Genomic DNA, 15,228 nt, shown 5'->3' on the forward strand with positions numbered 1-15,228 from the left:
AGGTTTGAAGATAGTAGAACAAGATTTATAAGATTTTTATTTTATTTTTAGTGAACATAAAGTTACAATCTCACTTTCACAATTGATAATTGCCCTATATTTTTCTAACCAATCAATACCTAAGATAACATCGAATCCTAAAAAATCTAAAAGTATAAGGTCTACTAATAGTTCTAATAGACCTCTAAAGGAAGTTTATATGGCTAACACTTCATTTAAAGGTTTAGGTCTAATATCTATCTTCAAGCAAATAAACAAGAAATAAAAGAGTAGGTAGAACCTGTATTAATTAGAGCTCGAGAAAAATGTCATGAATGGAAACTTTTATTCCTCGGTGCCAGATAACTGTATGCAGTGGAACAAATAATTACAATCCCATACAAAATAATGTAGTTTCATACATCACTGAGGTAGAACAACTATGCACCCATAAAAATTCATTGATCCATGGGATCCTCAAAAGCTTTAAGGGGTAGATCAGCGATCGATTCCTCACTATCTTCCTCATCAATAGGGGGCATGGAAAGGGGTGAGTTTCACATACTCAGTAAAAAAAATAGTATTTAAATAATATCACTAAGATTTTAAAGGTAAATTATAAAGTGCTATCATTATTTACCATCAAGGGTCAAGTAAGGGATTCTTTATAAATTAACAAAATAATTTCTTTTATTAAAAGAAACATCAAATATATCTTATCAAGGTCATATCATATCAATCGAATTAATCATGCTGGAAATAGAGAAAATCAAATAAATCATGACATGCTCTTTATTTTATTTTATTCTTCATGCGAAATCATTCTGACTTCCATCTACTGAGGAAAATATGAATTTCTGACTATCCATGTGGAAAATGACTTAAAAAAAAGTTGGATAAGGTTTGCTTATCCCTCAAACATTTCGTAAGGTTTATTTTATTACTAGCAACAATAAAAATTTATTTTGCTTAGTCCCTTTTTTTCCAATAGAAATTTATTCAAAAAAAATTTTTCTGCTAAAATTAAATCTTAAAAAAATATTTTTTATCAGTTTTTGGTATTAGGGTACTCTTTTCCATATCTCAATGCTCCAATTTTGAGATATAGTTTTATTTTTTATTTTTTATTATGTTAAGGCCACATCGGATACAATTTGTTTTTGTTTAATAAGGAAAATAGCGAGTTGTAAACCAAAAGTCACTCCCACAAAAAAGTAAATAGTGCGAGACATAGGAAAGATCAATGGCTAAAATTCATCCTCTATTATGAAAGTCTATGAAGGCAAACATGTATTAAATGGATACATACTTTTTTTCCCTTCTTCCCCGCCTAACACAGTCCATTTCTAAACCCTGGAGTCTCCATCATTGAATTTTTAAGAGTGACATTAACGAGAGTGCTCAATTTTGCTTGTATTACTACTGAGATTTTTATGGGTTGATGCCATGGAGGGCGAAGCAGGACAAACATCAAGAAAACATAAATGGACTGATTGAGTGACACAAGGTAGAAGAGAAAGGTGAAAGATGAAAAACATCAAGGTGGATATGATCGGTAAGCTTCCTTATCATCTTGTTCAATCCATCTTGGGACGTTTACTAACGGATGCTACCACCATAGTTGCCACGTTGTGTAAGACATGGTATGAATCCTTGAAGACATCTTCCATCCTCAATTTGGACGAGCTTTAATACAAGAAAAAATCTTATCATGACTGCAGAAACATTTTACTGAGCTACATGCAATCGACCTTGACAAATCATGACATGGAACACCTTCATGATCTTTGGATTTGGTCCATGTTAAACTACCAAAGTGATAAAAAGGTTTAGTCTTCTAAAAACTAGCCATAACTTCAGCTTTCCAAAGAGGTAAAAATTAGATTCCTAGACTTAAACTTTGCATTTTATGATTTTGGTACTACAAAAAAACATGCTTACACCTTTTAAATGTTAGAAACTTGCTTATTTCCTACTGTGTAGTTATAAACTTCCTTTGTCTGAAAGAACTTATCCTATCCAAAGTTTACATATCCGATGAAATACTTTTAAAAATTATTAGTAACAATCTTACGATGGAATACTTATCACTTGAGGACTATTGTAATTTGAAGTAGATCAAGTTTTCTTGTTCTAAAATTGAAATTTCCCCATTAATCGTTGTAAAAAACTCATAAGAGTTGTCTTAGATGTCCCATATCTTGTTTTTTTTCATATAATGGGAACATTCTTGAAAATCAACGTAGCCATTTCGATTTACTTTATTTCGTGGCTCAATGTCTCAACCTTGTGTGTATTGTAAGTTTTTAGAAGTCAATGTCGGAGCTTATCACTTTGATAACCTCATTTCCAAGTTCAAACCCAAAATTGGTGATAATGATATCGCTTTTAGGCACTATCAAACTCCCCCACACTTTTATTGTGCTTGTCCTCAAGAACTACACAATACAAGTCTCTAACTCTCAACCGTTCACTTTTAACCCGTCTTTTCCCTATCATTCTATCATAATTCACCTATTATATCTGAGTCATCAAGTTATAAAAATAACCATCAATTAGTAGGCTACAGGATGAGTTTCAAGGAAATACGCCAATGAATAACTACATCCACTAATATACAAACACGACATGAGAGAAAATAACAAATTTTATCAAATAAAAAATTTTATTGAGAGAAACAACCAATACCCAGTAGAACATCCACTAAACATGTCCAAAAATAAGAATTTTATGCAATTGGTTCATGCTAAAAATAAAAAATCTATTAGTGGCTAATTTTTTTACTTGAAATGTCACTAACCTTTTGATATGAGGACAAATATTTGTGATAAATTCACTTGCTTACTCAGTTAGTATTGATTTAAAGTACTGTGAGCGCGTTTTATGCTCTATCTCACACTTTTATGCCAAACATGTTTTTGGTAGTGAGTGCATTTATGATCGATCTCACCCATCACATGGTAGCCAATTGGTTCTATTCATCCAAACCTTAGGTTTTTTTTTTTGTGCTTTAGTCCTAAACATGAACCATAGAATTATAGGCATGCAAATCTGGACAACTTGTAGTAAGGTTCTTTCTAAGCATTGACATTCACCCAAAAATTGAGAGAAAATTAAATTTTTTAATAGACAATCCCCACATAAGTCATGATTAAAATACATAATCAAATAACTATATAAGGTGTGAAAAGATGAAAAACAAGCTGAAATTCTTAGGAGATGGTGATAAGTGCAATTTAATTTTTGAAATATCCCATTTGAGTTGTTTAAAAATAATAGAGATAGTTGTGAAGATTGGAGCAAAATTTGTTAGAGGTGTATTTATGGTGTGGAAAAAATTAAGTAAGGTCTAAATACCTAGAATGAAATGTTAAAAAGAAAAAAAAACTAGCTACCTAAGGTGCAGAACACAAAATATGTGTGATGTAGGCAAGGCTAAAGATGTGTGGTAGCATGTATTCGCAACCTAATGCAGGTGCTAACCACTTCCCCACACTCAATGGACGCATTGTCCTCAATGTGATGCAAGATAAATAAGTAGTATGCAATGCAGAAAATAAAAAAAAAATAAATACAAAAACAATAATATAAAAGAAAGAAAAATGAAAGGAAAAAGAGAAGGGAAAAAAGACTCCCCTGATGGTCATTAGTTGCATGGGCGTGCTGATGTGCTCTCAGTTTAGGAGAGTAGCTGCATCAAGGAAAGAGGGGTGGCACCACTGAAAGTGATGAGTGGGAGTGTTAGGGCTTTAGGTTTTAGGTTTTGGCTTTAAAAGGTTAAAATGGGTGCCAAGTAATATAAGCCTTCGACAAGGCTTATGTTGGGAATCACACACAGTCGTGCCTCCCATGCACACGGTCGTGCCTCCCATGCACACAGTCGTGCCTCCCATGCACACGGTCATGGTTCTATTGTAGAAACATCGTGATGATACCGCATGGTCGTGCCTTATGGGTAAGGCATGTATATTAGCGTAACATGGCCGTGCCTCTTGAACAGAAGTAGTCTATTGATAGTAAACGACCACACTTTATGAGTTTGACACTAGTCTCGGGCAAGGCTTGTTTGACCGTTCCAAAGTTGGCTTCCTTTTAGGTTCCATCACCTGAATTCCCTATTCATGTACTCTAATCACCATATAACTCATGTTAACTCAGAGAAAAATGATGTAAATAAATTGAAATCACTAATACTAATAAATTCGAAAGAAAAGAAAGAAAGAGAAAAATAAATGGTTGCCTCCTATTGAGTGCCTTTGGTTAATGTTCTATGCTAGACATTGTTAATTTTTAAGTACTCTAATCAATCTGTCTTCTTCTAGCATGCTTAGCTCGTTAGAACTTATCATCGGACGGGTCTTCTACCTTCCAAAGAACACATATTTCAAATGTTTAGGCGACCGTTTGGGCTCATGTTTTGGTGCCTACAAAATAAAAGGTAGAAGTTTTGTGTTAGAAATAGGAAGGTCAACACACGATACATTGTTTTTTTTTAAAGGTTTAAGTGCCTCCAATTTAAACACCACATCTTGTGGATTCTCTTTAGCAACAAGATCCTCTTCTAAAATTTTTAAGCTCTACATACCAAAATCATTAGAAAAAACAATGTTCAGCTTATCATCCTGGCTTGAATCAAAATATTTTTAACCTAGTGGATCTATAGTATCAACACCATACACACAACACACATCACTAAGATACTTCATATCATCACAAACATTAAATTTTACAATTTCTCCATCAAATTCCATAGTGAGTTTACCATCATGCACATTTATCTTCATTTTAGCCGTATTAAGTAAAGGTCTTCCGAGCAAAATAGTGCTAGTTGGTCAGAATCTGGGTTTGTTTTGTTTGTCTTGCCATTAACTACAACTTTTGGTTATGTACTTTTTTGTAAGCCTTGTCCAAGGATGGAATTTTCTAACAGTTCCTTACCACTTCTTAATATGATAACACTCATATTTTACTTTGGATTGATCTTAGTTTGAGATGGTAATTTGTCGTGGGATTCTAGCCTACTCATAGATGCTGCAATTGGCTCACTTAGGTCTCCAAATTTTGAATAGGTCTCCAAATTTTGAATGATTTCTCTTGTCCCCTATTGAAATTGTTGGGTGTTAGTAACAAGTGATTTAATAATTTCTTTAAGAGACATACCTTGTTTTGGAGGTGCTGGTTGTTGTTGTGGAGGTGGTCTTGGCTGATATTGTTTAAATTTTGTTACCTTGCTCCATAGCTAAAGTTAGGATGACCCCTCCATCCCGGGTTGTAAATATTGAAAATTTGGTCATATCTCCTTTATGTTTGATTGAGAAATTCTCCTATGATATAGACATGTTGTTGGTCATCTTCTTGAAGTGTAGGACACATGTCCGTTGGATGTCTAGATTGTGCATAAATTCCACAAACTCTAATATATTGTATATTACCTGTAATCATATTTCTTACCAAAGTAGTTAATTAGGAAATTGAAGATTCAAGAGAAAAAAATACTTACCTCATTGACCCTTTTTTGGGTGTCCTGCGTGTTCCCAAACTACTGTGAAATGGCAACCATGATCACTATCAATTCTCTATCTCCTTGAGGTGTTTTGTTCATTATGGCACCACCACTTGCTATATATAATATTCTTCTTTATGTGGGAAGTAGTCCTTCATAAAGATAAAGAATGAGAGATTGTTCTGAGATATCACATTGTGGGTAACTTGCACACAACTGCTTGAATCTTTCCCATTAATCATGGATACTTTTTGAATCTCTTTGCTTTATCCCAGATATCTCCCTCCTTATCCTAGCAGCTCTAGAAGCAGGGAAGAAGTGATATAGAAAGGCTTTTGCCTCCGTGCAAGTCATGATTGATTCAGGAGATGGGTAAAATAGCCACTCTTTAGCCACTTTATCCAAGAAGAATGGGAATACTTGCAGCTTGATTTGTTCTTCAGATACACCTTAGAGTTTCATGTTGGAGCATACCACATAGAATTCCTTGAGATGTTTGTGTGGGTTCTCATTTTTCGTACCCTAAAACTTGGGTATTAGATGGATCAAACTAGATTTCATCTCAAAACGAACATCCAAGTCTAGTAAGTGATGTAGAGGGGTTTCTGGTTTATGGGTTGGGCTGCCAACTCCCTCAAAGTGTGTTCTTATTTTATGTTTTTTTCCAGATGCAGCGGATGAAATATTGTCTTGATGTGTCTACCTTCTTTCTCTGGTTTGTTTTCTTATACTTTTGGTTGTCTTCTCAATCTTTAGATCTTAAAGAAGTGGTCATCCATGATTGGTCCTGGCCATAAAAAAGGAAAAAATATCAATTAATCTTTATTCCCCAGTAATGGCACCAAAATTTGATGGGTATTGAATCCATAAAGAATAAATTTTTAATTAATTAATAAAACAATATTGTAGTAGTGCCAATTTTATTCTATGACCAATGAATAAAAAGCAAACAAAAAATGGGCCTTACAAATTCAACATCAATGCAAAATATGAAATAAGAAATAAGGAAAGTAAAATAAACCGAACTCTTGGCTGCAAGTGATGAGGTACCCACTGAAGACAAACCTAAACCATTAGAGAGTAAGAAGCGGGCTAGTACTGATTAGCTTCTAGGAAATGAAAGGAAGTAATTGCAAAGTAAAAATACTCTAAGCTACTCTATTCCTGATCGAGTATCAAATAACAAGGCCAAATCCACCAAACAGAAATCCCGATCTCGGAAGAAATGACACCAGAAGGTGCTAGAAACCTGAAGGGTAATGGGCCTTATTGTTAAGGAATGGATCGATCTAAAGATCCTGGCCTAAGAAGAAAGCCCATAAAGATTGTAATAATGTAGAAGCAGCCTAGGAAGGTCTATAAATAGGGCTTTGGCCCTAGGTTGTAAGCACACAAATTACAATTAATTTGAGAGAAATTTTTGAAAGTTTAGACTTTTCTTCAACTAGCTTTTTCGGTAATTCTAGCTCCTACAAGTTCTTCAAGAAATATGAGTCTTCAGAAGTCTTGTTGAGCCAAGGAGCAGGGATCAAATTATTGGTAGGTCCATGGCATTCTTCCTTTCCTAGTTTTATTTTCCCTAATCTTTGTCTTTACATTCCTTCTAGGGTTATAGATTCAATTAGAGGGAGGGGTTTCCTAGGCGGTTAAGTTTCAGTATTGCTATGACCCAATTCGATCCTCTCTATACCTTCATGTGTCAGCAAATTAGAAACTGAATCAACTATAAGAAGGATTCCTAATTGATGAAATAGATAGCTCCAACAAAGTAATTGATTATAGATGCAAGGATTCGTTTTAGCCAAAAAATGGCAAATTAGTTATAGTTGTCAGAAACGTTCTGACAACCAATCATTTCTCATTCTTAAACTAACCAAGAAACTTTCATTAGTCGGTTCTTCATTACCAAGCAATATTAGGAACGTCCACAGGATTTAACTTATCAACGGCCTTGAGAGCTAGAAGGATCTGCTTCAAGTTGCTGGATTCACCATGTGAACCAATCAACTAAATGACTTACCTCCTCAGTGCGACATTGATTGTTACCAGGTGCCAGAACAACTCAAACAATGACGGATTTGAGGAGTTTGGCTAGTTGCTTGCGGTTTCTCTTCTTATATGACGAGCTCTATATAGGTGCAAGATGTAAATAAATACTAGATCTTAAATAAACTTAATTTAATTTAAGTAGATCTCATAAATACATTGTCAGAGTTTGCTAGATCTATCAACTAGGAAAAATTAATAAATTAGCACTCATGGTGGATTTTAAATAAAAGAGTTTTTTTTTAATGATCAAAGAGAAGGGCGAAGATGAAAAGAGAGTGTGGAATCTACCGCTAAACCTCTATGCCGCATCAGGAAGAAGAATAATGATCAACCTACTCGACAGCCGCCATCTTTATAGAAAAGAGGCAAGTATTTTTTTATTTTGTTGATTATAATCCTTTTCCTTGATTTTTGGCTTATCCCAAGCTTTCCATAATATTTTTCTCTTGATTTTCAACCTAAGATCTTGGTTTGAATGATATATTTTTTTAGATTTAAAAAGTGCATGTTTTAATATAAATCTGTTGTTGTGCACGACTTTTAGCTTGCCCAAAGCTAAGTTGTCTATCTGCTGGACCTAACCCTTGCCCAAAGCTTGTTTATGAGCTGATGACTCTTTACATAAACTCTTCATCTTTTCACAAACTCTTCCGCTATTCAAGCTGTTTATTTTTTGTTTCATCCTTATATTATGTTCTACAACAAAATATAGAAAATAGCTCCGAGTAGATAGGATACCATCAAGTTTAATAACCCAAAAGTGGGTGATAATGATGTCAGTCTTAGGCACTATCAAGTTGTGCTTTGCTCTCCCTTAATTTGGTCGAGACCTTTTAAACTCATAGTGTAACAGTCAGCTGTTTGCTACCATATACCTTTGTCTAATAAAATTTTTTAGTCGTATAATTTATTCACTGATAAATATATTCTCTAATTTAATAAAGAAAAATTAAAATAGATTAATAATTTTATTGTAATTTTTTGAAAGTGAAAAAAATGAACTTATAAAATTTTAATGAAAGAAATATTCTCAATAATGGTATTTTGAAAGAAATTATAATTCTAAATAAAATAAAATATATATTTATATATGTGAACTGAACTAAACTTTTATAGACGTGGGTATGAATTCCTTCAGTTTTTATAGATGTAGGTATGCACAAGTAAACATATGTATCAATACATTAATGAATAAATATATATGTATAAATATATAAGAATAGGAATCAACATATAGATCTTTACACGTGTATATACATATCTAATTATATATGTACAATATAAATATAAACCAAACACCCACTAACACCACAATTGTGGCCATAACCGACCCACATGGTGGGCTCTTGAGAGGACTGGCCAGCTGTCAAGAAAAAAATCGATCTCTCATGCCAGCCTTGGTCAGCCACCGAAGGCACCAACGACTATGATGCGTACATGTGTTTAGACGATTGGCTGCTACGCTAAACTCAGTTAAAAGTTTCCTTCTCTTCACAACTTCATCTTCATATTCTTCAACCCCAAAATTCTAGTTAAACAAGTGAGTAAGAGGGGAGGTTGAGAGAAGAAAATAGTAGAGAGAGGGAGAGAGAGACTGACGCACCAAAATAGAGTATACATTCTGTGTGCGCAACAGAGGGGGGAAACTTCTTCTTCTAGCTGAGGTACGTTGTTTCTTCTTCTTCTAAATTTTTTTTTTTTTTTGTCTCTTTAATGTCTTACGATCACTTCTACACAAAAATCTAGCTCTCAAATTCTAGCAGCAAGCTCTAGAACCCAAAACAGTTGTTGCTACACCTACATGATGCCTCTGTTCAGGTAAACATCTGTTCTTCGTCCAATTCAAATTCTGTTTCATGTTTCCTTTAAAAAATTCGTAGTCAATCACTAAGATATTGTCTTAGGATTGTTAGGATTTTATTTTCGAAAGTAAAACAGCTTTTAAACTCAAAATCTAGCTCAAAATCATCACTCTGCTCTATAAGCACAGCTACTATGAGTTACAGAGAAGAATTCTTGAATTTCCAACATTTTCTTCATGCGATTTAGCTTCTGTCTCGTGCGTTTAATGGGGTAAGGTGGGTAGAAATCTTGTTGATGCATGATTTGAGATTTTTAGATACATTTGACGATTAAACTGCTTGAATTAATTTGGTAATGTTACATGTGTTAAGCTAATGTGTGTGCGTCTCATGAAATGTGATTTTTACAAATTAAAATTATATTTTTGATGCATGAATGAATACAATGAATGGGTGTTGGTGATTGATGCTTAGAAAATAAAGTAGAAAAAAAATTTCAAGGAATTGAATCGAATGGTTCTGTCACAAGCATGCGGCACCAAGTTGATGTTGCTGCTGGGGATGTACTGTTCTGTAGCTTGAGAGCATGCATGGGATGTTTCCATCCAGAATAGTTTAGAAATGCCCCTCAGGCAATGGCTGAGTTAGAAGAAAAAGGAAATTTATAAAATTTGGGATTATGGAAATTATTTGAGATAAAATGGGTCAATTAGTAAGGATGAATGGTTTAAATTCAAATGGAAAGATAAAAACTAAATCACTTAATAAATAATTAAATTCTCTTAGTAATATTAGGATTTAAATATAAAAATAAGGAAATTCACAAATTATAAAATAAACTAAAATATTAAGAAGAATTAAGATTTTAATTTTATGGACTTACAATAAAATTTATGAATTTAAGGAAAAATAATGAAATTTAAGAATTTAACTAAATAAAATAAAAGTAAAAAATTTAAATAAACATAGAATTTGGTTTAAATTTGATTCACCGTATTTGTTTTGAGGAGTATTTGGTTTGTTTATTTGTTCAAGAGCCCCTATGTTATGGGTGCTAGTTTTGGTTCTTTAATGGTTCATGTAGGTTCAATTGTCCTTAAGGACTCTAGACAATTTGATATTCATGTTCTGGGGCCCAAGGGCATAAATGATGGCGACATGGAGAGACTTGAGAGAATTACATTTGTATTTGTTATCTATGATTGTATGTTTGTGAGCATTTGCGCACCCACTCATGACTAGTTAGTTATACTTTTCGCACTCTTTGGAAATATGTATAAGCGGTTGTGCGAGTAGGTTTGTAATCACTGTACTTTAAATTAAGATAATAACTATTTTAAAACTATGTCAGAAAACGAGTTTGGTTCTGGGTGCATGAGTTGTGTAAACCCATCGAGTACGGTATTGAGGATCGTCGTAACCGTTTGTATGAGATGAACATTTGACTTTGATATGAATATTGGTTATGGGATTTAACTATGGCATTTGATTTAATCTGTTAATTAAATTGGGAACTCTTGTTTTTCAAGTATGCATCAATAAAGGTTTTGAACGTATTTTTGTTGCATTATTTCATTCTATCTTACTGAGTATTGGAACTCACCCAAATCTAGCCCCCTTCTTAGATGCAGATGATATGTTAATTGTTGAGATATGAGATTTTTTCAATCACATTAGGTTATGTGCTGAAAATTGTTGTGATTTATTAAGAAGATATGTGATCCTCTGAATTACATCAAGCTATATGATGAAAATTCTCTTGTCACATAATGACATGTGATGTGTTGAGAAATGTAATCATTTTAGTCACATCACATAATATGCTACAAGTGCGATTTCGTGGATCACATAAGGCATTCTAATCACTCATATTACATCTGATGCACTTAATAAATAAAAATTGAAATGATATTTTTTAAAAAATAATTATATTTTGGAATATGGATCGTATGAAAAGATATTAAGTTCCTAAATCCTTACTTTTAAGAATTTTGTTTGAGTTGGTGAATAATGAATTTTGATTCCTTTCTAAGATTCTTGACGTACTTTTTTGTTACCTTTCTTACAATTGATTATCATTTTCAAATTCAAGAAAGTTGAGAAACATGGATAATTAATCACTTATAAAGATTCTTGATTATTATATTTTTAATAATATAAACAGAAGAAATTATTATAATATGTGTGATAGATAACTAGGAAGAAGGTCTAAGATTTGATATTCGTTATTTGACAATTATGAACTTAAAAAGATGATTTGTTTATATGTAATGTGACATTCCCATTACTGATTACAACATAAGGGTGCTAAATATCAATATAGAATACAAGTGCATTTAAATAGAATGTATGTAGCAAAAATTTTACAATACAAAATTCATTATAAAATATATGAGTTCCTAATTACATATATAACTAAGACCAGAAGCTACAAGAAAATACAAAAGGAAGGACACTTCTCTCACTTTGTAAACGGACTCATCAGAGTCCGGAACAAGACATGCACTTGTCAATGATAATGGATCCACGAGATCCAGGCAAGCTTTAAGAGGTAACTCGACGGACAACTCATTGCAGACATCCTCTTCAACGTCATTTGGAAGGGGTGCCCAGCATAGAAAGAGTGAGTTCTATGAAACTCAATAAGGCATACAGTATTAAATTAACATAACTAAAAAATCTTATAAAATTAAAAGAGTTTAAGAAACTACCTTTTTTTTTCTTACCATTTACAATGATCCATAGGAACAGGATTAATATAAGAAAATATTTATTTAAAAATATCAAGGCGAAGTAATAATACAGATAGCACACCAATCAAAAAAATCAAATAAATCAACATAATCATTGTTATTTAGTCTTTTACCATACTTCACGCGAAGCCAGTTATGACTTTTTATCTACTGGCTAATACAGACTCCCAACTACCACTGTAGGTGACGCGAATGACAACTTACAGCTTGCTCAACCATAGTAGATTTACAGCTTATTACACCATAGTTGATTTGCGGCTCGCCACACCATAGTTGATTTGTGGCTCGCCACACCATAACACGATCGATGACCGTGGTCGTGCCAACCACTTTGGTCCTAAAGACTATGACCACAGTCGTACTTCGCTACAGTGGTCTTAAAATCTCCTACACGCTTTAGCGCCATCATCCACAGGGAATGGTCATCTCACGTCTTTTCAGATAGGGTGGGGACAACAAAAGTAGATAAAATAATCTAACGGATTAATTCAAGTTTCATGCATTATGCCATGTCAACAATTTCATATAATCTTTTCTAGCTTCAATTTTATCTCTATTTATTCATAACAATGTAAGCATTTACAATACATGCGTTTAAAACAACATTATAAAAAATAACTCATCACACCCTCAAAATCATATCACAAATCATGCAATAAAATCAATGATTCACTTCTATATTTCTCTAGAAATGTTTCTAAGAATGTGCAAGAAAATACTGAATCCTTTATCGTTACTGAAGACTCTTCGTAAGCTAGTCCCCTTTCTCTTCAAATTTTCCTCCTTTGTCTCTCTAACTTTCTCTCTTAGAATTTCGGTCTTTGGGGTGAAAATAGGAAAGGAGAACCGCCATATTTGCGACAAGTGTCACAAATACAGGAGGAGAGAGAAAATGATGACATCATTAGTGTCAATCAGCCAAGGGGAAGGCACGACTCCCAAGGCGACGGTGACTGTAGTAGCAGTGGTGGCAGCGTGAGAATCGAGGCAACGCACGTAAGCTATCCTGCACTAGTCATGTTGCACAAGCATGTTGCAACTCAAAAAAGTAAAATAAATTATGAAAGTCTATAAGAGCATCAATAAGAAGAGAAACAAATTGAAGGCTAAGAGTAATTTTTTTATAGTTATTTATCTTCCATATAAATTATGTAACTCAATGTTGATAGCTCAGTTTTTAATTTTTCACTCATAAATCCCTTTAAAAAGTTTTTTTTTCTTAGAAAACAAATTTTCACTCTATTTTAAAAAGATAATTTGCTAAAAAATTATTTTTAAAATATATGTTTTTGAATGAAGATTTTATATGTAAGGAAATTCAAAATACAAGATACTTTTAAAAAATTTAATTTGTGTCTCACTGGAATAATTCCTAAAACACACCAATTAAAATTAGTTTGAGGTGTTCTGGGGTGAGTATAAATAGATTAGATGAATATTTTTCAATAATGTGGAGATTACATACTCAGACTAGTGTAGAAATAAGTGTCATATGTGAAGTCATGAAGTTATCCTTTACAATAATAGTGAAATTATTATTATTTTAATATATTCTCCAAACTAATTACTAAAATACACTCATAAACAACAATCATTTATTGTATTTGGTGTAATTTGCACCAAGTAGATAAAAAACTCAACAAGATAAAAAAGAATGTTGATGAATTAATATATTTTTATATTTAAATATAAATAATATATTATTTTACTGTTTTATGAATAAGTTGAAATGTAAGTAATGTGTCAATAATATCATGTACATATGTACATACACAATATAACGAAGACATGTAGATTCACATTTTTTTTAAAAAGTAAGAAATAAATTAAAGATTCATTGAAAGACATTACATAGATATAAAGGAGACACATCTCCCATGGCATATACCAAGGGAAAGTCACATAGAAGATAAAACAAAGAATATTCATGGCATACAATGCCGAACATAAACATAAAGAAAAATAAAAGGCAACAATGTTGGGTTTTATCCAGCCCATATGGAAATTAATAAAGAAAGAGAGAAAAAGGAAAAGCTGAAATATTTAGGGGGAAGCAGTTTTCACTATCCCATGTATGTATATATATATATGTAGATGTAGAAATTGGAAAATAAAATGTGGCATTCAGTTTTTTCTCTCACACTCTCTCACGAAAATCGAAAAAAAAAAAAACACAACATAAAAATTGGTCCTCTTTCACTCTCACACACGTAGATCGAGAAGGGGAGAAAGGCTTTATTTTCAGAAAAGAAAAAGAAATCAAAATAGGTTGAAATTTGGTTCCTCTCTGTGCATTGGCACCGAGGAAAGTAGAAAATAAAGGGCTTGTTTGGTTACGTGCCCATAAATCAAGATAGGAAAAATTGTTGACAAAGTTTGGTAAATTTCTTTGGTATTTTTGAATCAATTTTTAGAGGATTGTTCTCTAATTTTTTATTGTGATCATTCAAGAGGATTTGAGTTTCGTTAGAGAAGAATTTATGTATTTTCTCCAACATATTGTGTGCTTGACTTCTGTCATAATGGATTTGACTTAGAGTTTGACCCGTGGTTTTCTCCACTACAGTGAAGGGGTTTTTATGTAAATCCCGTATCTCGTTAATTTTTTGATTGGTTCTTTGTTTGCATTGGTATTGATTTATAAATTAATTAGTTTAGAATTATAAATTAGAATTTATGGACTAATTTTGGTGATTATCTTAATTTACATAAGTAAGATTAGAATATTTGGAAGACTCAACAAGTGGTATCAAGGAAAGGTTGATTGGTTTCTTGGTTGATTTGTAGTATGATATTAATTGTTTGAATTAGGATGGGGAATTTGCTGGTACAATGATAAAATAGTCTTTTTCAAAGTATTCAATTTGGAAGTTAAAGATAAAGGATCTTCTTTATTCTAAGGATTTATATGATCATATTAAGTTAAGAACTGCTAAGCCAATGGGAAACTCAGATGATGATTGGGAAAAAATGTATAGAAAAACTGTAGGAACTATCCAATAGTGTGTGAATAATAGTGTATATCATTATATAAATAAAGAAGTAAATGCACATGTTTTGTGGAATAAATTGAAAAATGTGTATAAGAGGAAAAATGCTCGGAATAAAATTTTTTGCATTAGAAAGCTTGTCAATATAAAGT

General features: G+C 32.6%; 1 long non-coding RNA gene across 1 annotated transcript; it reads left to right on the forward strand.

Annotated features, from left to right (window-relative positions):
• The first annotated feature begins 8,857 nt into the window (after positions 1–8,857).
• Positions 8,858–10,908, forward strand: LOC148253791 (uncharacterized). The gene is made up of 2 exons (XR_015819251.1): positions 8,858–9,195; positions 9,278–10,908. It is a non-coding gene; the product is annotated as an uncharacterized LOC148253791 (long non-coding RNA).
• Positions 10,909–15,228: the final 4,320 nt, after the last annotated feature.

Source organism: Carica papaya, chromosome 5, assembly GCF_054855325.1.
Source record: "Carica papaya isolate Zhongbai chromosome 5, ASM5485532v1, whole genome shotgun sequence".
Classification (NCBI taxonomy): Eukaryota; Viridiplantae; Streptophyta; class Magnoliopsida; order Brassicales; family Caricaceae; genus Carica; species Carica papaya.